The following is a 15,555-nucleotide window of genomic DNA, read 5'->3' as shown; positions in this document are numbered from 1 at the left end:
ACACACACACACACACACACACACACACCCCTTAAGGTCTGAAAGATCAAGAGAGGGGGGTAGGGGTCCCTGCTGCAACTCCTAACATGATGGGATTCTCCGAGGTCACAGAGGTTGTCAGAGTTCGTGTCTACTTTTAAGAGATGTGAAACTCTACTCATGGTTTTCTAACAGTTATCTAATTGGATTAGGTCTCAAAGAGAGGCCCCTTTTTCATCACTGGCTTTGTCAATTCGCCTCAGCGCCGAATGGAGCTTAGAGGGCGCCAGACACTGAGGAGGACGTGCAATGGATTAGGCAAGGTATCCTGACCAATTAAGACGAGGCCAGGTGTCGTGCTGATTGCGGGAAAATTGAGACCTTGGCCCGCCATGTGTCTAATTCCGCACTCACTGCCTCACAACCACTCATTTGCCTGTCCACCACACACTGCTTTCCTCCCTTCCCCTCCCCTTTCTCTCTTCCTTTCCACCTCTGCGAAGGTAACCTGAGCTGCCTTCCCTTGACCCTTCTCTTCCATGGAGAGCTAATCAGACCCACCTGGAGCTCTCCGGGGCTCTGTTAGCCGCTGGCTCAGCTAGCAACAGCTGATCCAAGGAGGAATCCCTGGGGCAAACGCTGCAGGCCTGGCACCCAACACACACTGACTCAGGATCAGCCAGGGAGATTTTCCAACTGATGGTTCATTGAAACTCGAGCAGAATCATTACCAAGCCATATGTGGAGAGAGAGAGAGAGAGAGAGAGAGAGAGAGAGAGAGAGAGTGTGTGTGTGTGTGTGTGTTTGTGTGTGTGTGTGTGTGTGTGTACCACATGGGATTGCAAAACCCGCTGCTTGTGAAACAGCAAAAAATATATACCATCTAGACCTCTTGTTATAACATACTGTCTATACAGCTACACAATGTTAGATGGTTAAAGTTTTTGTACAAAATTTTAAATACATCACCCGGAAAATAGATGAACAATATGAAGAAAAGAAAGAACCTGCTTTTGATAATTTGTATCCAAATAAAGATGTTTTCCTCATCTTCTAAGCTGGTCAGAAACACTCTAAAGAATGCTAATGCTCATCTGATTGAAGTGTAAAAAAGGCAGCTGCTTGCTATGAAGTTTGCCATTTCAACTCAAAAGTTGATATGATTGTTGTGTTTACAGCTTGTTTCCACTTCCCCAAGAATTAGTTATTGCAGTTTTTAACTTTCATATTTAATCTGGGTAAATGTGTCAATCATAACATTGAAGATGCAGTATGGTTTCAATAGGAGAAACAAACCACTTAGACTGTATTGTTTCATTTATCCCTTTGTAACCCTTTGTATTTTTGTTACACAGCCAATGTTTCAGGGTCTGGTGGATCCACCTCATTATTAGGCTTTTAAATCAAGACAGCCATAACAATTTATGTAAAGGTACTTAACAGATGTTTACTTTAGCTCAATTACCAATGATATTTACATCATTTATGGTTAATATTTGCCAATCACCCCAGTGAGATCACATTTATGATCATGATTATTTTAATTTTTTGTGAGAAAAAAAGGAAATTCAATTGTAAAAAAGGTAAAAAGATATATGTAAATATACGTATATAAACAAGATTTTTGGTCATTATTGATGCTTAAAACATAATCAGAACATGTGAAAGTGCTTGAAATGTTACAATTTTGTAACTTGTGTGGGAAGAGCAGGTGCAGAAAGATAACGTAGTTCCATAGGGGGGCGTTCAATCATTGAGAATAAGTTATTTGTTGTGTTTTTCACACAAAATTAGCCAAGGCCAATGAGTTTGAGTTAGAACAAATAATAAATAGCATAATTTTTCTTTTAGCAAACGTTGAAAATGGTTCCCACAGACCCGAACAACACACAAGGGTTAAACATGCAAAATCTTACACAGGCATATATAAATCAAAAAAGAATAATTCATATATAGTGCATGTGCTTCTGCTTTACACAGTTTTTGTTACTCTGCTGCTTCTACAAAGGCACAGGCTCACTAACATCACAGTCAAACAACGATGTAAAACTGATTCCCTATTTATCAAAAAAGCAATAATAACAGATTTTTTTTATATTATTTGGAGCATTAAATTATTCTAATATTGCCCGAAGGCCAACTGAAATGGAAACGGAAACATGCAGATCAAGTCCATTATGCATTGTTAAACGTTGATCTATGGTTTAATATTTTCTTCCCAACAGCAATGACAATGTGTTATTACCTTGACAGAGGGCCATAATGTGCGCTGACACGCCGGTGATTATTTAAATAAGCTGCGACAATAAATACTGCTCCATATGATCTAGAATGTGAGCTTTGCGCAGAAAATGTTCAGACAGAGGAGTAAATCCCAAATTTAGAGCAGATGATATCAGAGGTGGTGAGTGGAAAATATCAGTGAGGTGCATTAAAAAAACAGCTCATTGTTATACTGAGATTAGACTCCAGAACAAAGCATAACTGACTGAACAGACTCAAGTCAACGACCTCGCCAGCCTGTCCAACGGCCGATAATCGGGTCGGTGTGTCAGAGCCTTAAAATGTTAGACCTGCAAAACTAACGTGTTACAGCAAGCAAAAATGATTGTCTTTGTGGTCAACATGGATTTAACTAGCCCTCTATACTGAAGGCCTTCAGTGTCAAAAGTGGCTTTGTTACTGTTACTGTGTCTTGGAGCAGTTGGCATCCACGTCCATGAGGGACACACACGTTTCAATTTCACTACGGATGCTAAAGTACTCTTTGACAGAGACACAGCAAGTAGCAAAGCATCAGCTAAAACAAACATAAAGCTGCTTTGCCAAACACCAACTGTTATGAAAGGCGGCGGATAGCGAGAGCATACTGGCATCCACAGCAATTAGAGGAGAAAGGTTAGCGAGGACTCCGCCTGTCCCAGACTCGCACGCACTGCTCGCACACCTGTTTCTGCTCCTGGTCCAAACCAAAGAGAGAGAGGGAGAGAGAGAAAAAAAGAACAAAAGAAAGAAAGAAAGAAAGAAAGAAAGAGAACAAGAAAGACAGAGAGAGAGAAATAGAGAGAGAAAGAGAGAGAAAGAGAGAGAAAGAGAGAGAAAGCGACAGAGAGAGAGAAAGAGAGAGGCTGGTTACTTTGTTGCAGTGCCACCTTATCCCAGCAACGTCTAATGAGATTAGATGGTAAACTAATGAGCTCTACAGTGAGAAGAGTCAACTGTGAAGTGAAGGTCAGAAATTTCATCATCCAAATGTGCTGTTGGACTTCAGGAGTCATTAACTAATAACAAACAAATGATTTAAAGGCCCCTTGATATTTCCTCTCTCCTTTTTCTGTTTTAATGAGCATCTAAAGTATTAAAGTAAAAGCAACACTGAGTTGAGTTGAATGGAATGAAAGGAATTGATTTTGTCTGGCCTAACCTTTCATTTAGGAAGCCAAACATGTACTAGCACATTCAATAGATATCACGACTGCAAAGGTATTATATGATATCTGAAAATTAGCAATGCACAAATCATTTATTTATTTTCTGCAGATCCAAGCACAACTGTTAGCACGCTTGTATTCATTATGGCCCTTTGAGAGGGTATACAATCTGCTGAGAAAGACTGCAAGCTTTTCCAATAACTTGTTTTTTTCTAACTGTGATCTTTCCTGGATGGCCCAGTGGTGAGGTAAGCATCACTTGCACCTTTAATAATGTGCTGACATAAAGTCATACATGTTTAACCCGGTAATAGAAGTCCGTAAAATAATGATCCATACTGACTTTCAAGACAAGGTATTAATCTCGGGCCTCCTTTTGCTCCTTTTCTATGCCACTTCATTCAGCGGGGGTTAAAGCAGATTGACCTCCTTTCAAATAAAATTAATTGTTTTTGGTATTCATTTTATTTGCCACAGAGAAAAGCTGCAATGTTGGTGAAATGTTAACCCATATGTCAGCATTTCCTGTTATTGGCACACCTCTAAATGTTTGCATGTTTTTTATTATCCCGGAAGGATTTCTTATTACATGTAATACCCTGTTAACCAATGATAAAATACATTTCATTTTAGCTATATCAGGAAGATGTAATCAACATGCAATTTTCTTAAGTGCACAAAACTATCATTTTTGTTAGCGCTGCATATTTGCTGAAGAAATATTGCATGCCAGAGTGTATTAACACAAGGAGGATGCCATGCATCTTCGCATCAGACCTGAGCGATCTTGTCACCACTATCTCCTGTAATACTGTTTATGTCCGCTAAAATTGAACATGTGTTATGGAATGACTAATGTCAGTCTCATAATTTAGTCATAATACCCCGTACCCTATAGGGGCCATCTATGGATGCTCAGTCCATGAGTACACTGCATGAATAATCATCCATTCACCCCTCACCTTTAAAAGCCCTGATGGCAAGCCCCATTCAGCTGCAACCACTCTGTCAAGCCCAAACCATCCTTCAGATAAAACAATAAAGATCCAATGTGTGTTGTGTGTGTGTGTGTGTGTGTGTGTGTGTGTGTGTTTAGAGCTAGTTCCTGTGCAAGGATGATCTCACTGGACCATGTGCTGAAGGAGGAAGAAAAAGAGAGAGCTTGAGGTGATGACTTCTCCACTCACTTAGGGAACTTTGACTTATGAGGTGCACTGCATTTAACCAAGCTAATGCAAGTGAGGGCTGTGCCATTAACCTCGGGAAGAGAGGCAGGCCTCAGCAGTATGATGCATTCAGATTGGCAGAGGACAATATTTCACCATGACAGGCATTACCAATGAATAATTAAGTGTTTAATATAATGATCTAGAGAGAGAAAGAGAGAGAGGAAGGAAAGAAAGAGAGACAGAGACAGAAAGGAGAAAATGGTAATTCCACAATTCATTGCCCTTAAAATCTATCTGGCATTATTACCCAGCAGCATTGCATGGGGGAGAGGGCTTTTGTTGAAACAAATAGGTTTTTGATGGCTCCGCCAGAGTAGTAACGGTTATTAGGTTTGAGAACTCTTTCATGATGGAAGTGGTATCCTGCCGAGCGGAGATCATGAAATTTTAAGTGGGGAATTTACAGCAGAAAGACTGCGGGGACAGTGAGGTTGTCTGGGCCATGCCTGGGGACACATGTGTTTTGGTGAAGCATAATGCTGGTCTAATGTCACCTCAAATAAATAGTTAACAAGCTGGAGATATTTGTGCTTGTTAGAACTGCAGCCTGCCCCACAAAAATATATTCTGTCTTAATTCTTTTTTACTAGAAGAATCTGGCTTTAGAAATTAAATGACAAGTCGGTTGGGAGAGATAAAACACATCTATGATAGGGCCAAATCTTACTCTAACAAAACCATTTGAAGTAGTAGAGGATTTGAGGGAAGTTGTTCAATCAAATGGCAATAAAGGAAAACCCCAAAAGATGCTTAGATAAAGAAAACCTTCTCAGGCTCCTTCAGTATGAATGGCATCATGTCAATATGGTGCAGATATTGTACTCCATGCACGTTTGTTTGAAAAGAAAAGCTGTGAAAGTTTTGCAATTATGTATTTATAAAGTATGTTCGAGGAGTGAATAATCTTTTTCATAAATAATGTTATAACTTTACAGTGGAGACTGACCAATACTGGATTTGTGAGTCTGTTACCAGTATAACCAATGTAACATACACAATTCTGATAAGGATCCCTCAGCTTTGGACAACTTGGCAGGCTACAGCACCACTGTGTTCAAACATCTTACTAAGCTACTGGGTTACATCTACAAAGACTGTTGCCATTACAAATCTACCTGTAAACTTGGGAATTCTAGTGTTGGTCACCCCAAATTGCAAATTTTCCATGGATGTCCAAAATGTTTTTTCTCAGGAAATGAAAATAAAGACTAATTTAAAAACAGTATATTAAGCTATTTACCTTACAAAGTGAGATGAAAATGACTCATCGTTTAAATATTTGTAAAACCTCACACAGATATAAAGGGTGACCAATTGCATTGATTTATGAAAAGAAATTAAAATTAAGAAATATGGAGACACAAGGTCTCTGCCCAACAGCTACGAAACAGTCTGTCTGCAATTGGGGTTATCATGCAAGAGATACTTTTCCAGTTGAAGCTCCTGTTTACATTAAAAATAAATAGGCTACACATAATACTAAGTGACTAAACTTCTCAATCAATGTTGTCCTCTAAAAGTGAGCCAAGGACTACATTCATTCATTAGCATGATTCACAGGCCGCCCACGGCTTCCAGTCTTACATGTCTCCAAATGACCAACAGAGAGCTAATTTCACTCCTCACACTGGCGACCTTTGGCATCATATAAATGTAGTGCTTGTTGCCTGTATGACAGATTCCCATGCATATTCATACCTACATATGGCCCGCCAGAATGAAGCCTGTCTACTTCCTGCAGACTCTGTAGAGCGCATGAGTTCAATACTGAATTCTCAATCTGGTCTAGTCGAATCCTGAGGATTTGAGCCAGTGTGTCTGTGAGGGGCTGATGGTGATCATTACCAAGCCATATGTGGAGAGAGATTGTATGTGTGTGTCTGTGTGTGTGTCTGTGTGTGTGTGTCTGTGTGTGAGAGAGCGGGGTGTGTATCCATGTGTGTTTTGTTGTCAGTTATAGAAGAGACTGGGATTATGGTAAAAAAGGAGGGACAAGTTTGTAGTTGTGTTCTCTGTGTGGTAGAAGGGATGGAGGCGGTGGGAGGTATTCTACATGCATACTGGTGGGGGTGGTACACGTCTGCGTTTGTGCATGTGCCCGTGTCTTTGAGCAGTGTGTGGGAGTGTGTTTATGTGTGTTGTGGCACACGCTCACAGGCTTCTCTTGTTTGTGAGGTGAGAAGAGAGAAAAGTGAAGTCCCTCAGCATGCCTCCACCTCCTCTTGCTCCATCTGCCCATTTCGCTCAGTTCTCCATAAATTAAAAACACTCTACATCTGCTTTGGGGTACATTGTTAGTTGTGTGCATTCGGTGGTTCCTCTGTTTATGAAAAATTAAACACTTTTCTGTATTTGATTATTCCCCCACTCCCAAAGGCCCTTCTGCAGCAAACATGACAGAGGTCCATGCTGCACCCCAACATGCTGAGAAGAAGACCAGAGCCTCCACCTACGGGAGTGAGGACCATCTCAAGTAAAGTGTAGAGGAAAAAATAAAGTAATTAACATCTGTTCATGGTAATAGTAAGAACATGTGTGAAGCCTGGAAATGCCATTCAGCATTGGCATTATAATCTGCTTTCACAGCAGTAATCTACCACAGCAAAATACTATTATAAATGACAAACACTGAAAACTAAATCAAGTGTACTGCATGTGTTTGTATCATCTGAGCTGTGGTTTCACATGCATGTTTGAAAGCAAAATGGCAAAAATGCAAACAAAAGTTCATATTAACTTAATATAGAATGAATGGGTCGGGGGGGATCTGCAAAACAGTAACCACTGTTAAAATGAAAGAAGTGCATCGCTTCAACTGTCAATTATACAGTCACCATTTCCTGCCAATTTCCCAAATGTGCACTTGTTTCCTTCCCTAAATGGATTAACTGACGAAAGGACTTGCCTGATGAAATATTCTTTTTGTAGCAAGTCAGAGCATCTGTATGCAAGAAGATGTGTAGCTGAAGATGAATAGACATTTTAAGGGACAATGTAGATAATTGGGACAAAAGGGACCGCGGGATGTCCCCTTAGAGCAGCCCGCCTTGAGTGGAATAATGAGTGTAATCAAAGGTTGTGGTCACAATGTTGCCCTATACAGAACACCCAGGCCACTGGGGAGGACCTGTATTTGTCTTTGACATCCACATGCGTGGCTCCAGGGCAGTCATATTTGGCCATGGCTTGGTAACTGTGAGCCTTGTGGCAGAACAGGTGTAGCAGGCCGACGAGGCCATCAATCTCTCACCGGCCTGTCTCTGTAGGATTCTGGGTTAATTATCGTCAAATAAGCCATTAAGGAGAAAGATGGAAGTACAGCGGATGAGGGGATGCTAACCTCGGCAGGAGGGGGACAGCTGGGTGGCTGAATTAGGTTAAATTGGCTTTGATTGTGTTTCTAAGGTACTGATTTTAACCTGGTCATGTGTAAAACTCTAATGTCTGGAAAGACTATATTTTCTGACAAAAAATAATTGCCAAAACATATTTTTCCACGTTTTTCCCACAGAAGAATAACATTTATAATTTATGTTTACATTTGATTATTGTACCACATTTTTCAGTGTTTAGTAGGGAATATCTCATTATGCTAACCTAACCAATGGTAAGTCATCAATAGCATAATATTTTGTTTGATGTATATTTTATAATTTTTGTGAAATGCAATTAAAATTTTCCCTATTTATGTTGTTATTAAATAGCATGTTTAGGTCTAGTGCCAGTCCAATATGTCAACCATATTCTATACAACATGTCACGCTTCAGTGTTAATGTTCAAATATTATTATTATTATTATTATTATTATTATTATTATTATTATTATTATTATTATTATTATTATAACTATTGTAAGTTAATGTTTTGTAAGTTAGCTACATGACAGTTACACTTGGCAGTTGCTTGGTGTAAATATGAAGTTACAATTCATCCTAGTTTGTGTGGTGCAAATAGTTTTAATTTAGTGATTAGACTAACTAAGCTGAGTTTGAACTCACAAAGAGCTGGAGCAACTGGCTCCTGGTGAGCCTACAGATGCTTTAATCACTATTGTACAAGAGTACAATGTTAAACGGTAAAATAATTTGACCACTGTGCTCGGGTTATCAGGAGTGAACACATGCTGAGGTAAAAAGTAATGACTGAAAGAATCAAAGGTTTGAGTCTATGTTAGAATTATATAGATTCATACCTATATAAAACATCCTCATAAAGCACTTTTTTTATTGCGGTGCACCTTTAGTCTCAACGGTATCCATCTCATTGTGGATTACTTCATAATGCATAAATGGAAAATGTCATTAGGGTTTCTTTTAATGCTCTTAACATATTAATTGGCATTGCAGCAAATGTCGGATCATACAGTAAATTGTATCCGGTGAAGTCAGTGACACCTGACCTATTGAAAATTTTACAGTGTGCTTATACCTTCATTTATCTACTCAATGTGCCCATGAATATTTAAGGTTGACAATTAAACCCCAGCTGACCTGCAGCATAAATGCGCCCACACAATCACACTCATCAAAAACACTAACCCTCCACCCCTCCTTAATGCTCAACCTCACACATGTACACAAAATAGGCACAAAAGCATACAAGCTCTGTCACAATGTCACACGGTCACAGTGACATGGCCCGTGTGTGACAGGCACATCACTTATGTGTCATGTTTATGGGGGCATCAACAGACGTGGTTTATGTTTTGAGTATGTAAATGTTTGGGCAGGGTCAAAGTTAATGCATGTCAGTATCCTGCTTCACCTTGGTTTGGTTATTCCACAGAGCAGAATGTGTATGGGATAGCAACACTAAAACTAAATATGGCACACTGTAATAGCAAGGTGCATTCATATCTGCACCATAATGTGTTAATGTGTTCTTTCAGCTCATTGTTTTGGTTTTCCAGCCCACAACTGTACTGTTTTGATTCACTCTCATGGCTCTCATCATCGTTTTCAGCTGGAACAGGCAGCTTTTTTTTGCTTTTTTTTTAACCAAAAAAAGCTCAAAACCCCCCCATGTGCGCAACATACCCAGGATCAAACACTAGACAGACAAAGCTTGAGACTAGCTGGTGAACATAGGAAAGCATTTAGCTGCTAAAGAGCCAGATATTATACTGTATATGCATATGAGCCAGTTCGCAGCTTCAGATCTTCAGCTTGGGCACTTCTAGTCACTCCAAAGTCAAGGCTTATATCTAAAGATGACCGCACCTATCAGGACCCCACTGCTTTGGAATGACCTTTTAAATCATTTCTTAAGACTCATTTTTATAAAAGACTTGCTTTCATGTAATGCCATCTTTTTTCGATTCATTGCTTTTTAATCTTTTTTTTTTTATTATTTGACATATTCACATTTAAATTTCATTTGCCTTTTTCCTACTATGCTTTCAATTTTCTCTTCCTATTGTTTGACTTTACTGTTTGGCCTTTACCCTGTTTTTCCTGTCAACGCACTCTCTTTTTAAAGGTGCTATATGAATAAAGTTATTATTATTTTCCTCAGGTTAAAGTGGTGGAGACCAAAACTAAGCAAAAAAAAGAAATTATGTTAGTTTTAGTGTTTAGAGCTTGTTTTTGCTGCCTCCAAGTGGCCAAAATTTAGTCAATGAAGAGTTAAATATGTAAAATCTAATTGCTGAATTTTTGATGAAAGAATAATTGTTGGGTGAAGATACTCACCCAACAATCAATCTCATGATTGATTGAAGAAAAGTGTTGCAAAATGTCTAAATATTAACCACAAGGGCAATATAGGGAAAATTTAATCTGACACATCCCAACACTAATAATGTATAGAGTTCACCCACTGTCTCTCTGATGTCAAACTCTCAAGCTATATGTGATGTGATCTCACACTAACAGCATGCCATATCCCCTGACAGATATCCATATATACAGCCTCAATGTAATAACCATCATATTACGCTCGACTGATCAAGCTGATTTAAGTTATCTCTTTGCAAAGTGCCCATGCTGTCACCTTATTTTTATCTCCAACCTTGTATTAGTGCATTTGTCCCCTGAATATGGATTTACAATAGTCTTGGTTTTTAATGATGTAAATAATGCAGTAATTCCATTGAAGCAGTCTTATATAGAAGTTGGCTTCCTTACTTCCATATCCAATATGAGACACAGTGTCTATAGGTCAGATTCTTTTTTCAAATGGTATGAAATATAAATGAATCAAAACTTTTTCTAAGCCCCTAATCACTTTCTTATATTTTTATCACAGTGGCCGTGAGGATGGAGGGGGAATGACTTCCATTTTAATCATATTGTCATACCCTCAGGTTAGACCTTCCATTTTGCATACCAGAAGAAAATGGCATAGAAAGAGAGCCTTGATATACCCTAAGTGTTCAATATATGTAGAAGGTATTCCATTTATTCATGCTTCAGCAATGCATTATGTCAAATGTAAATCCATCAATCTTAAAAAAAACCATTTCAGACGAGCCAGATGAAAAATTTGCTCAAACTTCTTCTAGTCTGCAAACAAGAGCGGTTTCAAACTTTCATGGACTGACTGATTCTGACCAGGCGTGAACTCCATTACCTTAAAGCATCTCGAGCATCCATGATGCAGCATTTTAGTACAAAAACATTTTCTCTAAATTGTCTCACACTTTGACATACCAAGTCTCGGTTCTTTTCAGGCCCAAACCAAAGTTTCCATTTGTGAAAAATGTCTGGTTAGGGATCTATCATTACAGCAATCACTCCCTCGCTGTTGTGTCATTTCTTCTCAAACACACATCTCATCTAAAAGCCTGTAGACTGTCCCTGAGCCAGTAGTTCCAGTTACACTATTATTTTGCACAAACGGTGATCTCCACAGGCAATCTGCATCTAGCTGTGGCGGGTGTTTGCTGTGGGAATAGAAATCAGACACCTGTCGGTGTGGTGGGAGTTTTCTTTCCCCCCCAACACCAGCTACCAAGCAGCCAGGCATATCAAAGCAGCATAGTGAAAATGTCTCCTTGTGGAGTAAGAGAAAGTTAGGTTGAAAGATAGGAAAGGTATTATGGTTGTCAGACATTGGGGACTAATATAACACTCCTCCTTGTTGCTTCCATCATTACTGACATCTGGGACAGTAATCATACCCTAAATGGAATCACCGCAATGACAGCTTTTAAAGATTGATCATTTTCTCTAAATACCTCGACAGTATATTACGTTGTCAGTTTTCTTTCAGGTACAAAGGATCTGTCGAATAGTGAAAAAGGAATATGCACCTCTCAAAAACAATTAAAACAGTATTAGGAGATTTCTGATGACCCTAAGGTCTTGGACATACACATCAATTTAACATATCTAAATAGCATTATTATTGTGCCTATTTTTCATTTTACATGTTTTTTGTGTGCAAAAAAACCCCAAAACAAATAAAATTACAGATTTTGGCAGCTGACAGGGTCAATACATCTATTGCCCTATTTCTCTCTCTCTCTCTCCCTTTTTAAAGGCAGCGGTGTGACAGCGAGGTTTGAGTTACCAGCAGTTTGGTTCGCTCTGTTGTCTAAATATCTCCCTGGAGGATCGTTTTAAATGTGTGATTTCATGTCCTGGGGGAAATAACAGCAGTTGTGAATGCCATATTGACAATGTTCTTTGCCCCAGTGTTTTCACCGTGAGATCTGGATCCACTATCAAGCACAAGGAAAAAATGATGTCATAGGGTCACAGAATTGAATCTATGGAAACTGAAAAGATGGATCATGTGAAGTCCATGCGAAGAAAAACTATGTGGCTTAAACAGCACGGATGCTCCAAAACACAAAGACACAAATGAAAAAGTGAATGAATAAGTTCTTGTCCTGTGTCCTGTGTCCAATTATGAATGTATCTCTTTTTACAAGCTAAATAAAAAAAGAATCATATTTTTATATCAAAAGCCCTTTCCTTTTCCAGTAAAATCTAAAAATATTCTTGATGACTTATCTTTAATAGCACTTGACCGCCAATTTGTATGTTTCCAAAGAATGTGGTTGAGGTCTCATTTATTCATTTAAACTGTATCCTCCTCCTCCTGATCTAACAACACAGATGAGGGAGGTATGGGGGGAGGTAAACAGTCTCTATACAGCTCTGTATCGTGCCATATTTGCCCACTTTTTCTCACAATCCATTCAAATTTCAAAAGTATCATTTAAATCCCTCTCGTGACTAAAGCCTGTCCACACACGCGGTCCATGAAGATCAAAATGTTTCTTTGCTGTGACTTTATTGTGACAACTATAAATAAACTAGTTTATTTAGTGTATACTGTTACATTTACTCAGGTACTGTACTTAAGTACAATATTGTCATGTTTGTACTTTACTTGAGTATTTCTTTTTAATACTACATTAAACATCTACTCACTCACTCTGACATCTCTCCATTTGTGCATGGTTAGGTCCTGAGCATGTGTGTGTATTTCCGGCCTGTGTGTAGTGATTACTAACAAACAGAGAGTAAATTGTAATTTCCCCACTGGGGATCAATAAACAGTATTAATTAAATTAAATTAAATTACTTAACTACATTTTAAAGGGAAATATTGTAATTTTTACTCCACTACATTTGACACTTAGTTACTAGTTACTTTTCACATTAAAGTGTATGATGCAGTACTATACTACTAATCTACCCATTAATATACTAAGTATCTAATATTGTCTCCCCATTGACGAACTACAACAACAAAATACATGCAGATGAAAAAAAAAGAACAATATAATGTTCTATAATAATATAACACTTTGAAAGGAAACATTCTGCACAATTTATACACTTTTTCTAAGTGCATACTTTAATTCAATTTTGCTGATAACATTTTGAATTCTGGACTTTTACTTGGAGAACTTATAGACTATGGTGTTTCTACTTTTACAAGTACTGTAAAGAATCTAAATACTTCTTCTACCACTGCTTGCAATAGTGCATCTCACTGCACACAATCTACAGATTAGAACTCCATTTATTTTTGCAGCATGCACACTGCCTATATTACATACATAATGCTATTAATTGTTGTTGAGTGTTTTATGCAAATTCCATCCGCTCTTATCTCTACAACTTCATTAATCTGCGCTTGCCTCCATCCTGGCCTACTTCTTGATCAAGCTGTGGCTCAGTTCTCTTCATTAACTGAACCTTTTTCCGGGGAATTTTCCATCTGAACCTGAGTCAGGTCAAAAAGGACCACACACAGACGTAGATTCTGATTCTAATCATGTAGAGGAGGATAACATACACCCATACTTGTCTAATAGCCATGTTGAGCAGGTGCTGGTAACATCTCACATGTGCGGTTTTTTTCATAAGTGCGAGGCTCCTCACTGCTCTTCCCGTGAGGGCAAGCAAATGGATAGTCTGCTTGAGGTACCCTCTGAGTAATTTCTCCCTGTATGTTTGAGGCTTTTTAGTTGCTTCATTTGGAGGGCCCTTTCCCCTCCCCACTCCACACATACACTATTATATAAAAAACATTATTAGTATTCACTATAAATTACTAAAGAGAGTGGGAGAGGGTTGCCATATCCAGATGGATGCCTCTTAAATCTGTCTTCAATTAGTCTCGACTAACTTACATCTTCCAGTTGAATTCTGATTAGCTGATCTGGTAATTTACTCAGCCTGGCTGAAGAGCACTTTGTCCCCCTTCTGAGTGCAACCTAGCTGCTTTTGAGTATTGTCAACCTTTGATCAGTGTCCCCTTATTACATATAAAAGCCAATACCATTAAATTCTGCATTGCCTCATCTCCTTGCCCTTAGTACTTCCCCCCTTTTCTGTATCAAAGATCATAGGCTCATGTAATGAAAATAAAAATCCAGTGATCTGTAAAAGTAAAGCAGATGATAATACCATTTAGTTAATATGTCTTACATCTTTCCAGTGTGATTATGAACCTGTGGCCTGTTGTTTCTGTCTCTGTAGCTAGCTACTTCCCTCTTGTGGCCAAAACAGAGATGCCTGAGACACTTAGTGAGGTCAACATGCTTACTTTCCTCCCTGTTGCATTTTTTAAAGCAAGAGGAAGGAGATTAGAAATATGTATAACACAACAATAACTGACCTCTTGGTCTTCAGTGCCAGCTACATGCTCTTTTTTCCCCCCTGCCCTGCCACCTCTCCCGCTCCATCTCTGTAGAAAGTGGATCACCAGGGGAGCTAAACCCTTCCCATTAACATATAGAGTCTTTATTTGAATCTCATTCACTTTTCCATCCATTTAGAAGAGTAATGCTAGCAGGTTACAGTGATGGCATTGCATGAGGCACTGATTGAGCTTCAATTTGATCATTTTATCTGATTGTGAGGTAAACAAAATCATGATGGATAAGATCTCATTACAATAGAAAAGTGAGAGTTTAATTTCCTGTACATGTTCCATCTTTATTAATGTCAGAGGCAGCAGGCCGTCAATTGCATTACAGGCCTTGATCCTCTGGTTAGGCATCCTGCTTGACATAAACGAGGCCAGCGAGCCAGCTTAGAGGGATTACATTTGGCTCAATCCTACAGCCAATTTCCGTTTGCTTCTGGCGTTAATACTGCATCTCACAGTGTAAAATTCGAAATAACTTTGAGTAAAAAAATAGAATGAAAAGCATTAAATGGTATGCTGTTTAATTAATAAACACTGTCTCCTCGTTGTTGTCGTCTCCTCGCAACATCTTGAGATGGCTGCCAGAGTGGCAAGAGACCAGCTTGTGTAGAAACAGCACATAAGTTGTTGTCTGTCAAGAATGAAACTACAGAAGAAGACAGTGACTATCACACCCTGACACCACCCATGCACTGATAGAAAGAAAATGGGAAAAAACTAACTTCAATAATAAACCTGTCAACACTCCAATCTGAATACCCAGGAGCCACAACTGTCTCAACTCTCCTCCCCTGGCGATAGT

The sequence above is a fragment of the Etheostoma spectabile genome, chromosome 20, assembly GCF_008692095.1.
Source record: "Etheostoma spectabile isolate EspeVRDwgs_2016 chromosome 20, UIUC_Espe_1.0, whole genome shotgun sequence".
Lineage (NCBI taxonomy): Eukaryota > Metazoa > Chordata > Actinopteri > Perciformes > Percidae > Etheostoma > Etheostoma spectabile.
Note: the sequence above shows the minus strand (reverse complement) of the source record.